General features: G+C 41.2%; 1 non-coding gene across 1 annotated transcript; it reads right to left on the reverse strand.

Moving 5' to 3' along the window:
* Positions 1-5,887: 5,887 nt before the first annotated feature.
* TRNAA-CGC (transfer RNA alanine (anticodon CGC)) lies at positions 5,888-5,959 on the reverse strand. Its single transcript has one exon. It is a non-coding gene; the product is annotated as a tRNA-Ala (tRNA).
* Between the last annotated feature and the right edge of the window lie 14,061 nt (positions 5,960-20,020).

Genomic DNA, 20,020 nt, shown 5'->3' on the forward strand with positions numbered 1-20,020 from the left:
GCCACCGTCTGCCAGACAATATGGTGCCCAGCTCCCCGAGTAGTGAAAGCGCGGGAGATCCCACACTGGACTCACTAAGGCAGACACGGGGGGGGGCTCCTGCGAGAACTCCGGGCAGCCATCAAGGAAGAAATCACGGCCCTGAGGACGGATCTAACTGCGGTGGAAGTGAGAGTTGAGGCGCTGGAAACGGAGGCCCAAGCGAGCCGTACGCAACACCAAGCTGCTGAACTCGCTACCACGCACCAAGGGAACCTGCTCCTCTCTCTCCGGTGCCAAGTAGAAGACTTAGAAAACCGCAGCCGGAGACAGAATATTCGGATTAGGGGCTTACCTGAACCTGACACAGCACCCGTACAAGAATCCTTGGACAGGAGATGCCCAGCCCCTTTCCAGCAGATCCTTGGACAGGAATGCCCAGCAGAGATCCAACTGGACCGGGCGCATAGGGCCCTGGGGCCACAGACACCGGATGGCAGGCCACGGGACGTCCTGTGCTGCCTCCATGAGTACAGCCTCAAGGAACGCCTGATGACAGCTGCCCGAGGCATGGCCGACATACCCTTCAGAGGAGCAAATGTGGCCTTATTCCAGGACCTGTCTGGCCTTACCTTGGACGCCAGATGGGCTCTCCGACCTCTCCGGCCTCTAACGATGACCCTGCGGGAAAAAGGAGTGGCCTACCGGTGTGGCTTCCCCTTCAGCCTCCAGATTCGACAGGGGAATGCCTGACTCCAGGTACGCTGGCTGGAGGATGTGCCCCGAGCTTTAAGAGCCCTGCGCCTACCGAACAACTGAATCAGCTCCTGGAGACGCCGCAAGCACAGCAGCACGACGGGCGAAGGTCACCCACCTCTGTCCCTGAGAAGAAGGGAGCGGGCACCGCGGATGCTGGGAGGCTCGCGAGGCGTGGAAGAGTAAGAAGAGGAGCGCACGCGGCCTGGCGCCAGCCGGGCCGCAAGGTACTGGGGGTTTGCCGGGATCTGGGCCCGCATCTGCCCATAGAGGGAGTAGGGTATTTAGGTGGGGAGGGAGGCAAAGAAACCTCACCTGTGAGCCGGGACCGCGGCCCACCCTTGATTGAGAGGAAGCCCTCGGAAGTAGAGTGGGGACTAGACTGCCGCATCTGGGTCGGGGACCTGCCCCTCCTCACCGCCCCTGGACTTGCTGCCCCGGGTTAGCTTAGGCCCTGGGAGTTATAGGGAGCTCACTGGGCTTTGGGGGGCACCGGGGGTGGGTTGGGGACTGAACCTCTGGGGTGGGGGAGGGCACGGGTGGGCTGCTGATCCGTTGCGGGATTCCAGGGGACCGGTTGCTGAGGGTGGGGGGAGGGCACAGCGCTGAACCTGACTCTCTCTGGGACACTTTGCAAACTGCTCTTAACAGAGATAGAGGGGGTGGGGGACCCCGCAGACCCACTCTGAATTACTATGAAACGTTAGGGAACAATGTCCCCCAAGGCGGTGGGAGGGGGGATGGATTACACGCTACAGTGCCCACTAAGCACCTGCCAAAGGGTCAATTACCTCAAGTCAATGGGGGGATGGGATGGGAATGCCACACGAAAGGGGGTAAGGATATTTGCCCAAACCGGGGTCCCTGAGGCAGGAATTGAGCAAGGAGCTGAGCCAGTATTGACACGACTAACAGGAGAGGAAGACTGCCACAGTCGAGTGGGACGTAGAGGCTGCTATTGTAGCCGGTTGACCAGCTTAAGATGGCAATGTCAGTCGCAATGCATGGCGGACAACTGCACTATCTCCCTGAAGGGGGCTACTTGGGGGGGAGGGAGACGGGCTTGGCCCGGCACTGACGTATCGCCTCTTAGAGGAGGAGGAGGACTGAAGCGGGACCACGTAGGCTAAGGGGGAGCTCGAAATGACACCCAGATGCCCCTAGGGTGTTACAAGAAAACCCTTATCAGACACTTTCTCAACGCAGCCAAAAGCCTCATCCCCGCCAGATGGAAATCGCCAGATATCCCAACCGTTACACAATGGATAGACAAGGTCGATGAGCTTTATACAATGGAATCCCTTACGGCGGAACTCCGAGGAACACAAGAACACTGCACCCGCTTGTGGACACCGTGGATAACCTAAATTTCCGACCGGAGTTGGGGGCGACCGGGGGCTGCCCGCCCTGGGCCAGAAGAGGAGGCCGAGTAGCATAGGAGAGGACTGGACCGCGGCAGCGCTAACTCTCCCCCTTTCCCGCCCCGCTTTTTTTTTTCCCCCTTTCCTCTCTTCCACAAAACACCACCATAACCCAAAGACGGGACCATAATAAGGCGACTGATAGAAAAATATGGGACCTTGCCCGGAGAGACTCACTTCCAGACAGAGACGTGGGCAACAGAGGGGAGGGCGAAACAATTAGAAGGGGCCACGGCAATACGAAGAGGTCACCAAGACCAATGACCACCTCGCACCTGGGAGACCCTAACGCTTTTAGCCACAACGGGACACACAGAGGCCAATGATAGCGGGTAGGCCGGGGATCACCTGGTCGAGGCAGCACCACCACTCCCTCCGGGGGGAGGGAGGGTGCCCGGAGCTGACGCGAGGAGCATACCCCTTGCGCTACGCCCATAGGACATGAAGACATAAAGGTTTACTGAGTTTGGAATACTTGTTATACCGTGTTAACTGCTAATGTTTGACCTTTACTGTTAACATGCCACTCTAAAATAAAGAATGTCAAAAAATAGAAAAAGTAGAATGATTGATCCAACTTTTAATTATAGGTCTATTTAATCAAACCTTATGCAGATATTTGGGACATACAAAATTTTTTATAGAATATAATTTAACAAAAACCCTATACTCAATGTCCTCAATATTGCAAGTGCAAACTAATATTTTTGATTGTACTGTTGTGGCATAAATTAATGAAGTTGGCACTTATTTGGATAGTCCTTTCTTAATAATAATAATAATAATAATATCAGATCTCCAGGCATTAAACTCTTAATTCCAAAGGTTATTTCTCAACTACCCATTCTACAGCTCGCTTGAATTTGTTGGCGCTATATAAATAATAATACAAATAATAATAATAATAATAATAATAATAATAATAATAACTATGATTTTTTATTTTGAAATCTCTGCAAAGTAGACTTTGGTCAACATTTGACAAAGGAGGTATTTTATACTGTTGCCAACATTTGGTAAAGAAAGGTATTGTATAACTGTAGAGATCAGTTTTCCATCTTGTCATTGGGCCACGAGGTGCTTCTCATGCTAAAACCTAATAAATATAATTGTGGTAAGGTAATAATTGCACCAATACCCCAATGCTAACACAACCCAATTATGCCACTATCCAACCAGCTTAAAAAAACCAAAAAAAACTAAATGTGTCCTTTGTGTTAAATATTTAGCTATGATTGTGTAAGTAAGTATTAAAATATACATGCAACAGTAAAATATATTTATTTTATATTTCAAACTCAGCACTCATTCCTAATCATATTCATATTGGGGGAAAAGTGCCATATGAAAAATGCATTCCTTTACAAAAAAAATGTGGTGTGCTATTGTTTAACCAAATTCTTAAATGTAAACTTTATGATAAATGTAATATTGCACCAAATTACTAAATCTGTATGTCCTTATTTGAACCTCCTCCTATTTGGGCACTTATTTCCATCTGTAAACGGGGGTGAAAAAGTTAAACTGGGGAAAAAGTGTGGAGGTCTTTTTCTTTTTAATTTGCATGTTTTTATTTGTTTTTACACCATTCTAAAAGACTTCTGGGGAGTGTTGCTCTTGAGTGTATTTACAATTTCTATTACATTCACTTTGAGTCAAAGATAATCTTCACTATGTGGTGCTCTGTATATATTCTTTCTCAAGAAATACTAACAAGACTACAATTCAGACGACAGAGGGGTGTGGTAGAACCTTACACCCATGAGGCACCTTTTTTTTTCTTCTCATGAGCCTGGATTTGTCTGTATGTGAGCAATTGATAAAATACAACAATTTAATCATTATCAATGAAGACCATACATATTTTGTGTTTATTTTTTGAGAATATGTCAACAAAGTAAAATGGCTTTATAAAATGGAGGTAGTAATATTATTTATATTTTGATTTTACACTTTTCACTTCTTTTTAGTTTTTATGTCACCTTGTGTTTCTGTCCATATAGGGTAGAATAGGTTGGTCCTTCTAGATGTGTCTTTTTGTTTGCATTTCATGAACTACAATTCATTGATGCGATGCTTGAGTTTACTGAGCAGATGGCGCGATACAAGCAATTATTTCTGCATTGACTAATTTTGCCTCTTTTTAAATCACTGGTAAGACTGCACCTTGAATATGCTGTGCAATTTTGGGCACCTGTTCTAAAGAAAGATATCATGGCACTAGAAAAAGTCCAGAGACAAGCTACAAAATTGATAAAAGGAATGGAGCATTTTAGTTACGAAGAAAGGTTGAAAAATGTAAATCGCTTTAGTTTTGAAAAACGGCGCCTGAGAGGGGATATGATAACATTATACAAATATATTCGGGGCCAGTACAAACCATTATCTGGAAATCTATTCATAAACTGGGCTATACATAGGACACGAGGTCACACATTTAGGCTGGAAGAAAGGAGATTTCATCTAAGGCAAAGAAAAGGTGTTTTTACAGTAAGAGCAATAAGGATATGGAATTCTCTGCCTGAAGAGGTGGTTTTGTCAGAGTCTATACAGATTTTTAAACTGCAATTGGTTAAATACTTGCAAAAACATAACATACAGGGATATCATTTCTAATTAGTGGGGTAATGATAGCTGCTTGCTCCAAGGAGACATCTGACTGCTATTTTGGGGTCAAGAAGGAAATTTTTCCTAGTTTGTTGCAAAATTGGAAGCGCTTCAGACTGGGTTTTTTGCCTTCTTTTGGATCAACAGCAAAAACATATGTAAGGAAGGCTGAACTTGATGGACACAAGTCTCTTTTCAGCTATGTAACTATGTAATCAGACACACTTTATTAATAGAACACTCAAACTGGTCACATGGAAGACGGTGTCTAGTATTTTTGTTCCATCAAAAGCAACATAAAGTGCATTTTTGTTTGGATCAACATGGATGGAAAGTGCTTTTTCATACTCCTAAATGGTTTAACTCAATGAACTTCTATTTTTCTTCAAACTCAGCAACTGGATTTCTTTTCTTTCACTTAAGATAAGCAAAAAAGTGTAATATGAAGATATTTATCAAAGTGTATATGTATCTTATTTTCTTAGTGATTGTATTTCAATAACCATGCAAAAGGAAATTAATTATTTAAGAATATCTTCTCAAGAGAGCATGCTAATGGACTCCCTGATTTTAGCTACCCATCAGTCATTTTCAAAGTTTTATTCAATGGTGTAAATTCCATATACGTTAGAGTTTCCCTATATTGTACCCCACCCCACATGTGACGTAAGAGGGTAGGAGCACATGGCATGCAGGAATGGTTATCATCATCTCATGGGTCTACACTGTTTAGTAGGTGGTATACAGTAGCATGGGATGTATGGAAGTTATATTTGTTTTTCTTCCTCTTTGCCTTTTTCATTGTAATGTTGCTCAACAAAAAACAATAAGTATGTAACATAAGTTCTCCAAATTCCCATCTCCAATGACCTACTTATTCCTGTAAATAGCTTACTTTCTATATTAATAAAACAGGTCAGCTAATTTTCCAATCCATGCTTGGACTGACCTAGATGGCTAAAATCACTTGTAATTGGTGACTTTTTGAATATTTGCCTTAAGTGAACTGTGAACTTGGAGACCTTTTCTAAAGACTGCTATTTCACACATCCATGAAATAGAACATAGAATGTGACGGCAGATAAGAACCATTCGGCCCATCTAGTCTGCCCACAGAGCGACACTGGAGATGCCATGGATTGAACCCAGGGCCTCATACATGCGAAGCATGCGCTCTACCACTGAGCTACATCCCCAACACATAAATAAATGTAAAAAGCTAATTAGAGAATACAATATACAATGTAATAGAAAATATATGCTTATTCACCCAAATTTAGCACTTTGTTTCCCAAATGATTAACTCCTTCAACTAATGTAAATACATGTCCCTTTTCTTATGCTTATGTGAGATAAGTAAATCCCAACATATTTCAATCCTTCTCTAAACAATCTTCTCACTTTTGACTTTTTGAATACTTGAGAAGTTCATCTTTCAAAAATATTGGGCAATGTTCATCAAATCAGGTGTGAATCTGCTACAAAATGCTAAAAACTGCGCAGTATTCTAATGTTTTTTATGGGGATATCTCATTTAGCATTTTGTCCTAGAATAGAACCTTTATTGCCTTGATAAACATTTCCCCAAAAGCTCATATAAAGTTTCATTTTTATTAGTTTTGATACATCTATACTATCAGCCTGCCACAGATTTTTGTATTATTGTCTAATTATCCCTCTCCTCATTTTCTTCATTAATGTACAACATGAATCCAGTCAATCTTTTTTTTTAAAACAACCTGTTGTTTGTAGGTTTTTATGTATGCATGTTACTGTATTATAGCAACTTAGCAACTCCACGAGAATGGACATAAGGCAAAAAAGGCATTGTTTCTATGTTAACATCTGGACATCCGGCAAATTGTGCTACTATGTCTCCTGATCATCTCAAGCAAATTCCTTTTGTAAGCTAATACAGAATGTATTTTTATTTCTGTAAGATAAAATCCCTCAGGCAGATGGATCCTATCCGAACACCTAATAAGGAAAGATCACATGCACATCAATCTAGAAGGTTGTCCCCAGAAAGAAAGAGGGAAACTAGGTCTTATGTCCAAGTCATTAGAAACAAATCTGACATTAATGGAGTCAATACTCAGTATAATGATTAGGAGACAAATTTTCAAGGGGGACCCAGAGGGCCAAAAGAAAAAGTTATCACCAACTATTTCCATCCCAGAGCAGATAAAAGAGAACATCCCAACCATTTCTCCCATTTACATCAGGACTCCTCTCAGAAATGGATATGGGTGGAGTATTAAGAGAAAACCCTCAGGTACAACATACTTTGAGAAAAAAGGAAATAGAGAAGGACATTTTTAATTTAACGGGGATAACATTATCAGAAGAAGAAATCAATTTATTGTCTAAAGGCATGACATTTGCCCCGACCAAAAGTTGACACCATGGGTGATGGTGAACGATTTACTTAAATAAAGTACAGAAAACAGGATATAGCAGCATACTTCAATATAGTGCAGAAAAAAATGCAGTGCTGCTATATCCTGTTTACTGCACTTTATTGAAGTAAATCCATTTGAGAAAAACCTTAAAGGTTTCCTGAATAATTGGGAGTAACAGAATTCCAGGATTCATTCCATCAACTTTATCTGCTGATAAGCCATCACAGCCAGAGCCGGCTATACATGGTTCTGGGAAGAGTGAGTGACCCATTACCTCTGTGTACTTAAATATCTGTATATATACAGTATTACACTATGTACAGTTTTATATGTTACAGATAACCAGAGACGAATTGGAAGGTCCTCCTTGATATAGGTTTATCTCATTGTGTGGTGGTGTTTTTAATTGCAAACCCTGTACTTTGTACTTGTTTTTGCACTTTATGAAATAAAAGGGTTTAGACAATAAGCAGAAGTTGAAAATAGGTAAACCCTATAACAGAAGTTATAGGTAGGAGAATGAAGATAAACCTATAAAATTATAGGTACGAATCTTGAGGGAAAACAGAAGACAGGATTGAGGAAATATGCCCCAGAACAGGATATAAAGAAACAGGGAAACTTATAAGAGAAATTATAGTTTCGAATTAATAGAAGGAATAGAAGAGAAGGTTTAGGCAATATGCTCTAAGCAGGTTACCAGGTAACGGGAGCATAGAGGATAAAGTAAAACAAGTTAAAGCAGCAATTTGAGGTGATCAGCTTCTTTGGTTTGAAATCAGAACTGTAGTTTCAGGGTCTTTGAGGATACTTGCAAATAATAGGAAAGTCTGTAATATCCAGGTAGGTTGGAACCAAATCAATATGAAAACAAAGTCCAGTATTGAAATAAAACAGGTTTGTTTGGGAGATCAGGTTGGAATAAATCAGGATGGTTAAAGGTAAGTAAGGGTAGAGCAGGTTTTCTTTAGTAAGAGCCAGGAGCAGATTACTTGTCAGGTAGTGATGTACCGAACTGTCCGCCGGCGAACAGTTCGAAGCGTGTTCGCGTTCGCCGCGGCGGGCGGACACATGCGCAGTTCGATCCGCTCCTATTCGTCATCATTGGGCAAACTTTGACCCTGTGCCTCTCGGTCAGCAGACACATTACAGCCAATCAGCAGCACTCCCTCCCTTCCACACCCTCCAACCTCCCTCCCAGCATCCATTTTCGATTCATTCGGAAGATGCATGCTTAGTGAGAGGAGGGAAAGTTTAGCTGCTGCTGATTACATAGGGAAATTGATAGCTAGGCTAGGGTATTCAGTGTCCACTACAATCCTGAAGGACTCATCTGATCTCTGCTGTAAGGACAGCACCCCAAAAAGCCCTTTTTAGGGCTATAACATCAGGCTGCTTTTTTTTTTTTTTTTTTCCTGTGTAATGTAATTGCAGGTGCCTGCCTGCCAGCTTCTGTGTGAGGTTCACATTGGATACTGTGCCTATTTGCCCAGTGCCACCACTCATATCTGTTTTAACAATTGGTTAAGCTTTCGATTTAAAAGAAATAATTTTTTTTCACTGTAATAGAAGAGCAGTTGCCTGCCTGCCAGCTTCTGTGTGAGGTTCACATTGGATACTGTGCCTATTTGCCCAGTGCCACCACTCATATCTGTTTTAACAATAGGTTAAGCTTTACATTTAAAATAAATATTTTTTTTTCACTGTAATAGAAGAGCAGTTGCCTGCCTGCCAGCTTCTGTGTGAGGTTCACATTGGATACTGTGCCTATTTGTCCAGTGCCACCACTCATATCTGTTTTAACAATAGGTTAAGCTTTACATTTAAAATAAATATTTTTTTTTCACTGTAATAGAAGAGCAGTTAGTTGTCTGCAAGCGTCTGTGTTTCAGGCCTACTTCAGCGTGTGCTCTGCAGACCTGTGCCAGCGTGCTTTGACAGTTGCCAATCATATCTGGTGTCTCTATAGCGTGCTTTTACAACCAAAATTTTGTTTCCACTGTAATAGAAGAGCAGTTGCCTGCCTGCCAGCTTCTGTGTGAGGTTCACATTGGATACTGTGCCTATTTGCCCAGTGCCACCACTCATATCTGTTTTAACAATAGGTTAAGCTTTACATTTAAAATAAATATTTTTTTTTCACTGTAATAGAAGAGCAGTTAGTTGTCTGCAAGCGTCTGTGTTTCAGGCCTACTTCAGCGTGTGCTCTGCAGACCTGTGCCAGCGTGCTTTGACAGTTGCCAATCATATCTGGTGTCTCTATAGCGTGCTTTTACAACCCAAATTTTGTTTCCACTGTAATAGAAGAGCAGTTGCCTGCCTGCCAGCTTCTGTGTGAGGTTCACATTGGATACTGTGCCTATTTGCCCAGTGCCACCACTCATATCTGTTTTAACAATAGGTTAAGCTTTACATTTAAAATAAATATTTATTTTTCACTGTAATAGAAGAGCAGTTGCCTGCCTGCCAGCTTCTGTGTGAGGTTCACATTGGATACTGTGCCTATTTGCCCAGTGCCACCACTCATATCTGTTTTAACAATTGGTTAAGCTTTCGATTTAAAAGAAATATTTTTTTTTCACTGTAATAGAAGAGCAGTTAGTTGTCTGCAAGCGTCTGTGTTTCAGGCCTACTTCAGCGTGTGCTCTGCAGACCTGTGCCAGCGTGCTTTGACAGTTGCCAATCATATCTGGTGTCTCTATAGCGTGCTTTTACAACCAAAATTTTGTTTCCACTGTAATAGAAGAGCAGTTGCCTGCCTGCCAGCTTCTGTGTGAGGTTCACATTGGATACTGTGCCTATTTGCCCAGTGCCACCACTCATATCTGTTTTAACAATAGGTTAAACTTTACATTTAAAATAAATATATTTTTTTTATTGTAATAGAAGAGCAGTTAGTTGTCTGCAAGCGTCTGTGTTTCAGGCCTACTTCACCGTGTGCTCTGCAGACCTGTGCCAGCGTGCTTTGACAGTTGCCAATCATATCTGGTGTCTCTATAGCGTGCTTTTACAACCAAAATTTTGTTTCCACTGTAATAGAAGAGCAGTTGCCTGCCTGCCAGCTTCTGTGTGAGGTTCACATTGGATACTGTGCCTATTTGCCCAGTGCCACCACTCATATCTGTTTTAACAATAGGTTAAGCTTTACATTTAAAATAAATATTTTTTTTTCACTGTAATAGAAGAGCAGTTGCCTGCCTGCCAGCTTCGGTGTGAGGTTCACATTGGATACTGTGCCTATTTGCCCAGTGCCACCACTCATATCTGTTTTAACAATTGGTTAAGCTTTCGATTTAAAAGAAATAATTTTTTTTCACTGTAATAGAAGAGCAGTTGCCTGCCTGCCAGCTTCTGTGTCAGGTTGGATGCCTTGCCCATTTGCACAGTCAGTGCCACCACTCATATCTGTTTTAACAATAGCTTAAGCTTTAGATTTTAAAGAAATCATTTTTTTTCTCTGTAATAGAAGATCAGTTAGTTGTCTGCAAGCATCTGGGTGTCATGCCTACTTCAGCGTGTGCTCTGCAGACCTGTGCCAGAGTGCTTTGACAGTTGCCAATCATATCTGGTGTCTCTTTAGCGTGCTTTTACAAAGAAAAAAGGTTTCCAGTGTAAGCTAATAGCAGACAGTCAGTGTCCTTCAAGCGGCTCTGTCAGGCCTTCCTTCAGCGTGTGCCCTGCACAACCCTGCCAGCGTACTTTGACAGTTGCCACTCATATCTGGTGTCTCTATAGCTTGCTTTTAAAACCAAAATTTGTTTTTCACTGTTATAGATTGAATAGCAGTTACTTGTCTTCAAGCGGCTCTGTCAGTCCTTCCTTCAGCGTGTGCTCTGCAGAACTGTTCCAGTGCACATTGCCAATTTACGTTGCACTCATTAGAACCAAACACTGTGGGGTGATTTCACCAAGGACCACACGACGGAACAGGATCTGATTTTTAGGGTCCTTCAAATTGAAAAGGAGGATCCGGTATTTATTCTTATATCTGCTGTCAGTACACAGGAAAAGTTTAAATATTTCTTGTTCTACGTTCTCTGCAACTCCACGCACCGACTCATCCAATACGTGAAGATCTGGGGTTTCTCTGACTCTCCTCAGTAGTGTATCAAACAGAGTCTGCACTGTGGTAACACGGACATCTTCAGGACATAACTCAACTATTTGCAGTTAGGCAGTCTGCAGCTTCTCTTTTTCACCTGTTCTCTTCTTTCTCTTATGCGTATTCTTGTCTATATGCAGGTGGTCTCTTGCCTTTCTTTTAACCAATTCGTTCCTTCCATATGGTTTCAAAGATCTCTGGCATCATTACTTTCAACGCAAATAACGTCATCATAGTTAGTCTCCTCATTATTCACCGGGAAGAGAGTGTTTGCACTGACTACCCACAGCATGCTCTTGCCATTGCCTACTCCACCTTTAACGACAGGGTGCAAGTCCCAAGGAGAAGGATCATTCACTTAATTATCTGTCTTTATTTCACAAGTAGTGCCTGGAACATCCTCATGGGTCACAAGATGTAAATCTGGACTAATGTCAACCCCAGGGTCTGGAAAATCATCAATTTGAAATTTTTCGAATAATCCCAGTGGGCTGCCACATTCTTCCTCCTCTGATGGTATTAAAGTTTGCAGAGATTCACTATGGGGTGGTGTCAAGCATTTTGGAGAACAATTAAGCATCTCCATCCCAATACGTTTCAGATGTCCTATCAGCTCTTCCACCCTATGCGATACTATGGGCAGGCTACCCGTGACGTCATTACTCACGGCCCTATTTCACGCGGACACTCTGTGTCAGTGTGTATCATGGTCTCTGTGGACAGGGAACAGTCTCTATTCTGCTCTGTGTCAGTGTGTATCAGGGGTTTTGAGGACAGGTGTCAATCCATATCTGCCAAGTGACCCTATGTAGGGGGAACAGTCCCTATTCTGCTCTGTGTCAGTGTGTATCAGGGGTTTTGAGGACAGGTGTCAATCCATATCTGCCAAGTGACCCTATGTAGGGGGAACAGTCCCTATTCTGCTCTGTGTCAGTGTGTATCATGGTCTCTGTGGACAGGGAACAGTCTCTATTCTGCTCTGTGTCAGTGTGAATCAGGGGTTTTGAGGACAGGTGTCAATCCATATCTGCCAAGTGACCCTATGTAGGGGGAACAGTCCCTATTCTGCTCTGTGTCAGTGTGTATCATGGTCTCTGTGGACAGGGAACACATTCTGCTCTGTGGACAGGGAGCTCTATTCTGCTCTGTGTCAGTGTGTTTCAGGGGTTTTGAGGACAGGTGTCAATCCATATCTGCCAAGTGACCCTATGTAGGGGGAACAGTCCCTATTCTGCTCTGTGTCAGTGTGTATCAGGGGTTTTGAGGACAGGTGTCAATCCATATCTGCCAAGTGACCCTATGTAGGGGGAACAGTCCCTATTCTGCTCTGTGTCAGTGTGTATCATGGTCTCTGTGGACAGGGAACAGTCTCTATTCTGCTCTGTGTCAGTGTGTATCAGGGGTTTTGAGGACAGGTGTCAATCCATATCTGCCAAGTGACCCTATGTAGGGGGAACAGTCCCTATTCTGCTCTGTGTCAGTGTGTATCAGGGGTTTTGAGGACAGGTGTAAATCCATATCTGCCAAGTGACCCTATGTAGGGGGAACAGTCCCTATTCTGCTCTGTGTCAGTGTGTATCAGGGGTTTTGAGGACAGGTGTCAATCCATATCTGCCAAGTGACCCTATGTAGGGGGAACAGTCCCTATTCTGCTCTGTGTCAGTGTGTATCATGGTCTCTGTGGACAGGGAACAGTCTCTATTCTGCTCTGTGTCAGTGTGTATCAGGGGTTTTGAGGACAGGTGTCAATCCATATCTGCCAAGTGACCCTATGTAGGGGGAACAGTCCCTATTCTGCTCTGTGTCAGTGTGTATCATGGTCTCTGTGGACAGGGAACACATTCTGCTCTGTGGACAGGGAGCTCTATTCTGCTCTGTGTCAGTGTGTATCAGGGGTTTTGAGGACAGGTGTCAATCCATATCTGCCAAGTGACCCTATGTAGGGGGAACAGTCCCTATTCTTCTCTGTGTCAGTGTGTATCAGGGGTTTTGAGGACAGGTGTCAATCCATATCTGCCAAGTGACCCTATGTAGGGGGAACAGTCCCTATTCTGCTCTGTGTCAGTGTGTATCAGGGGTTTTGAGGACAGGTGTCAATCCATATCTGCCAAGTGACCCTATGTAGGGGGAACAGTCCCTATTCTGCTCTGTGTCAGTGTGTATCATGGTCTCTGTGGACAGGGAACAGTCTCTATTCTGCTCTGTGTCAGTGTGTATCAGGGGTTTTGAGGACAGGTGTCAATCCATATCTGCCAAGTGACCCTATGTAGGGGGTACAGTCCCTATTCTGCTCTGTGTCAGTGTGTATCATGGTCTCTGTGGACGGTGAACAGTCTCTATTCTGCTCTGTGTCAGTGTGTATCATGGTCTCTGTGGACAGGGAACAGTCTCTATTCTGCTCTGTGTCAGTGTGTATCAGGGGTTTTGAGGACAGGTGTCAATCCATATCTGCCAAGTGACCCTATGTAGGGGGAACAGTCTCTATTCTGCTCTGTGTCAGTGTGTATCAGGGCTGGGCTTTGAGGACAGGTGTCAATGTTAGGTGATTTCTGCCCTTTATGGATTAAAAGCAGACTCTGCATCAACTGTGCAATTTTCCATGGGAGTTTTGCCATGGATCCCCCTCTGGCATGCCACAGTCCAGGTGTTAGTCCCCTTGAAACAACTTTTCCATCACTATTGTGGCCAGAAAGAGTCCCTGTTGTTTTTAAAATTCGCCTGCCCATTGAAGTCAATGGCGGTTCGCGCGGTTCGCCGGTTCGCGAACATTTGCGGAAGTTCGCGTTCGCCGTTCGCGAACCGAAAATTCCGGGTTCGCGACAACACTATTGTCAGGTTCAGAACACAGCTTCTCTCACAATGTAAAGGCAATGTGATAAGTTGGGTGTAGCCTTTTGTAGCAGATTTGGATTATCACGCTATGCAGGTGAGAGCGACTGAGGTGACTAGTGGCTAAGGCGGCAACTAGAGGCAAGAAACAGGTATTGCGGCAATAAAACAATATCTTGGTTGTCTGGATAGGATCCTGACATCAGCCCTATTTAATGGGACATGTTGGTGGAGTTTGTTAGGCTGCTTTGTTTCAATATTTCTTATTGTTATTTGATTTTAAGGTCCCCGAGAAAGTTCCAAGTCTGGAACGAAACGCGTAGGACCATCTATTGCTGTTTTTACAGCATTATATAGTTGTTTATTAACCTTTTTAATTTACAATAAAGTTTTTTTTCACTTTCATAAATTGGAGTCCTGGTTCTTAGCAGCATATACAGATTGAAAAAAAGGGATTTACAGCCCCCCAGCAACATCGGGGGAGGCACCCTTGAGCGCATGACATATCTTCATCTTGTGAGTGCATTCATTTACAGCGCACACTTCTACTTTAAAATTGTATTACTCTATATGTTGGTTATGTTCTTTTTTTTAGCCGTATCCCATGTGTTTTTCTTGTTTGTACATTTGTTAATATAAGATCATCTCCTGGGGCGTGATCTTTGATTCAACAGATAAGTATATTATATACGTGTTAATCACTACATTCACATTCACATTGTGGTGTCAGTTTGCTTTGTTTGATCCTATAAGAGTGCTGGATACCATATTTCTAAATGTTTCCATTATCACAAAATAGCTAAATAATTAATTTCAGGCAACCTTGCTTTCCTATTCCATCAACCATCATGAATAATAACTGATAGGAACTGGTCATCTGTCGGCATTGGCAATGCATTTTAATGTGGACCATGCCATACTCTAGTGTTTGACTTTGCTATCTGTTCAGCAGCCTTACTCCAAAGTCATAGGTTGATGGTTTTGCTATCTCTCGACATGCACCAAATTTCTAAATTCTTAACAGCAATCACTACCATAAAACATATTAATACAAGGCTTTCAGCAAGAGACACAATTTTATATTGTGGATAAGCAAGAATACATCTGATGAATTATTCATGAGAATAAAAAGCAAACATCTGTTGCTAACTTTATGTATGTAAAACATACATATCTGGAGCACCAGATAAAAGTACTGGTTTAATAAAAATGAAGTTATCTATAATCAACCCCCAAGTTTATCATTGGAAATGCTCCTAAACACATTACATTTAAATGTTTGCTTGTTACACTCTGTAACACAGTTTAATGGTTAGATTTCATCAATTCAAACTTTCCCTTTCCTTATCAAAGATAGTAGCATGTACTCAAATTGTAATACCTTAGCAAGTCGCTCCTGCTTATTTCACTAAATTTAGCTGTGAAGTGTGACACCGGGGAATTCTCTGCAGATGCTTCCCATCTTCTTATAGAAAATAAAAAAGGGAATTTTGTTTAATGACACTTAGTTTAACGATTATCCTTCTGCAATGCCATTTCAAAGTGTGTATTTGTATATATGCTGAATAGATAGACATAGATAGATAGACAGACAGACAGACAGAAAGATAGACAGACAGATGACAGACAGACAGACAGACAGATATACAGATACACAGACAGACAGACAGGCAGGCAGACAATCAGTCAGTCAAACAGCAGGTGTGGGTGCTAAATAATTATAGAAGTTGGGGAGGATATTTCATTTTCCACCCCAATTTGTTACATGATCCATCCCATCTAAGGTGACTAAAGGCCCCAAGTCCCTAATCACCTCCTTTAAGTTAAATCATTCTAACTAATGCCTCACCCTAATAATAGTGAGGGGGGCATTAAACTAATACTTGCAAAACAAAGAAATAAAAATACTCCTTTCTTGTAAGTGTGCTTAACTTCAACCCCCAAAACAGCTAATTAACCCTTGCAGTGCAATTCTTAAAAAAATGTAAATACCTTATTTAAAAACAAAAATTGCAGAAAAACATTAAAAATGTATCTTTGTATAGGCTTTCCTATGTTTTGAATTCTAATCAGAGTGCTTTAATTGTCAAGTCTCACTTCTTTCAAAACTATCCTGGGACTATTACCACGATTTTAAACCTCCCTTTCGGTAGTATGGGGGTAGGACCATGCCACTAATTGGCAGGGACAGGTGACCAATTGCTTTCCATCTCTCCTTGTATATTTATTAAGAACAATCACCCACAGCCTATGGGTGGGGACTTGGAGGGAGGCACTAAGTTCTACCCAAAATATATTATTAGCATTCCTACCTACCACCAATGGGTAGGGGCAGGGACATTAGGTTCCCTCCATTATATTATTAGAACAGCCCCCTACCGCCACCAATGGCTGGGGACTGGGGACATTAAGTTACCCAAGTATTAGTTTTGGGGCCCTCACCATGGTCAGGATGTCCCCCCATCTTTTTAAATGTAATAGCCCTCACCTGCGAGCCATAGATTGGGACAGGGTGGTGGACAGTGATCTGTCCACCCACAATTATTTAAGTTAAAGTTCTTCAAATGCCCAGAGGTGGGGGAATATAAGGGATTATGCCCTCCCTCATTATTTTACAAGCTCCATGGCAGCCCAGTTGCTAATCTTCAAGCTTTAGTTGAGATGTGGCAGGTTTAAAACCTCCCTTGTGGTAATATGAGGGTCTTCATGACCACTAGAGACTTTTTTATTTTTTATAATGTGGATGGCTAGGAAGCACTGATCAGCAAGCCCATAATTAACTCTTGCAGCGCAGAGGATTTTTAACTATTTGTCCGCACTCCCACAGCAAATAGTGCAGATTTTTTTAAATCCAGGTCCAGGTTTGAAGCATTCATGCCTTGAGCATCGACAAAGCATTAAAATCCATATGTAATTCAGGCTTATTCAGAGACCTATGTGCAAAATCTGGACATTGTTAAATAGCATAAACTATGTCAGGATTTTGTCATCCGAATAGCTCTGTACGCAAATGGATGGTTTTGCCCCGTTTGCTATGAGGCAGTTCAAACATTTGTGAATAACCATGTTAACATGAGAAGAATTTCAAAGAATATTATGAAAATAATGAGTCTTCCAGCTTTCAGAATTATCCTTTTTTTTTTTTTTTTTTACCTAATACATAATAAGGATATACCTGTTTGTGTCTCTCATGGGTGTCATATTTCAGAATAAGCTGATATTGTGGTTTACCATAGCAAAATAATTATGCAATTTTACGTGCAAATTCATTTTGTGACAATTAATTCTTAAAATACATAAACCTTTTTAACAATGTGCTTTAATTTTATAAAAAAGAAATCAATATTTGCCTGTCTCATAATAAGTATACCAGGTGGGTATGTGATACAAAAAGGGTAGGTATTGATCTTGATTTTATTAAATGCCAGTATTTTTAGCTGTGATTGTTTTTCCCACTCATATAATTTTCCTGTTACCCAGCGACCTATGTTAGACTTCCAATATCTATAAATGTATTTGTGAAAATATCAAGCTGTGTTTTGTGCTAGACTTTTCTGATATTTATTCCTTAAGCTAAACTTGGAGATTCGTTTCAGGCTGAACTGAAATTCAGTTGAATTTGGGCCGATTAGGTGATCGGGAGAGATGTCACTCACCAGAATCCCAGGAGAGCAACTCACGCAAGTCTGAACATTCCTCGTTCGGTTCTTTATTAACAGTGTGGTTACGAGCACCAGAGAACAAGTGGAATGGAATAAAAAATCAGCTTTTTTGGGGGGGTGGTGGGAGCAGATTGGGGCAAATAAACAGCTTAGTTCCCATGATAAACAAGAAATACGCTTATATCCTCCCACACCTAACTTATAACTTTACTTATTGTAAACTTATTGAAACAAAGTTTGATTTTTGGCAATGTTTTTCTTTGGTTTGTAAGCTTTCCTTTCAATACCTTTAATTAGCTAGAAAAGTCTACTTTTTTAATAATAGTTTTTTTTGTTTAGCTTGTTCTTACAGCAAATAAATGATATATGCAACAATGCTGGTAACATAGTATTTTTACATTGCAAACACTAACCAAGCGGCCTTGGAAGTTGCCACACATCTCTCTACATTCCAATGTAAAAACACAGTGTATTTATTTTCAATGGAATATTTTAAGTGCTTTATTAAAAATAAATAGGCAACGAATTGTTGCAATTTCAATGTTACGCTAAAAAAATAATTGTTTGCAATGTTCTATGTGATTTCCAAAAACAATGAAAAGCCTTCAAATATGAGGACAGTTTTGTCTAGTTATGGCAAAACAAACTGCCTGTTCTGCAAACATCAACAGCAGACAAGGTGTAAGCATTTCATAAGATAAACCTACTCACGTGGATCTGTAATAACTTACTCAAACATTATTTTGCCCTCTTGATATTTCAATTTAGCAGCACACAAATGTTTTGACCTGGCATTTATAAGGGGGGGAGGAGGGGAGGGTTTGTTCTATTTTTATTTACTTTACTGTCCTGTTAACCTCATATGATGTATAATTGTACTATTACTTGAACAAAACGGAACAGACACAGTAACATAGTTTATCTTTTGTCTCCAAATATAGAGACTTCAAACTGTTTACAAGGCATTGCCAGCAGGGGGAGTGCCTGTACTGACAGGTACTCCCCCTGCTGCCTGGAAAAAAAATAAAAAACGTTAAAACAGTGAATAAATAAATAATATATACTTAGATCATATATATATATATATTTATTATATGTATGATCAAAGTATATATACACACATATACACACATACAGATAAATACACATACACTGTCTAAGTGTATTTTAATATTAATATATTTATAATTATATATATATATTAATATCAAAATACACGCACAATGATATTGATTAAATAAATATATATATATATATAATATGTAATAAATGAGGGCTTGCACTCACGGTCTGTAGATAAGTAAAATACTTCTTGTTTATTTCAATTCATTAAAACATGGTTGCTGCCATCAACGTTTCAGCCACTCCTGTGGCTTTCATCAGGATCAATTCAGCATACAAAACATTACATATACAAACTTCTGCTTATATATAGCTAACCAGATTTATTAATAAAATTAACACTGCTTACCACCTGTGTTCTCAAACGCCCGGCGTCTATCCCGATCCTGTGCGCATGTGCGAGTACGCCGATACCGGAAGTGGCGTGTTCGCATCATCTACCCGTTGCCGTGGTTACCCGAAACATAAACAAGTTCCACGGCAACGGTGTAGTGCTGCACAGCACCAGGGCATCTACACGGTGAGAAAACTTAACCATAAAAACATACATCAACTATAAAATGTATCCATTCATGTGGCAGCACTACTTGCATGGCTCACTAGCTCCATGACATTGTGGGTATATATAAAGGGGAAGGCATACCGATCTTAATGAACTAATCCCTTTAGACATCACCATTAAATATCACACTCCATATGAGCTTTACTTTGCATAATGAACTCTATTGCTTCTATATTTAAATACTCTTCACATAACATCTACCATTCAAAGGACAGACATATATATCGCAAAGTGATTCCTGTGTGTTATTAAAGTGACAATTAGTGTCTATGCATATATCAACTTGAATAAAAATAAGGTACCGTGTGCATTATCAACTATATTGTACTATAAAGTGCTCTTTGTGTAATACTAAGTGTTATTATATACACTAAAGTGCATTTGAGTGCATTATGTACATTAAAGTGCTTTCAACATTTCCAAATGCCATCAAACCTAAAAGATGTCCCTCCACATTGTTTAAAGTGATACTTATTGCATTTATATACATTAAAGTGATACTAATTCAGGATGTGAGGGCAGAAATGGAAGTTGTTACACGCAAAATAATGGAGATTGAGACGGAACATGCTGTTTTG

Source organism: Pelobates fuscus, chromosome 12 (assembly GCF_036172605.1).
Source record: "Pelobates fuscus isolate aPelFus1 chromosome 12, aPelFus1.pri, whole genome shotgun sequence".
Classification (NCBI taxonomy): Eukaryota; Metazoa; Chordata; class Amphibia; order Anura; family Pelobatidae; genus Pelobates; species Pelobates fuscus.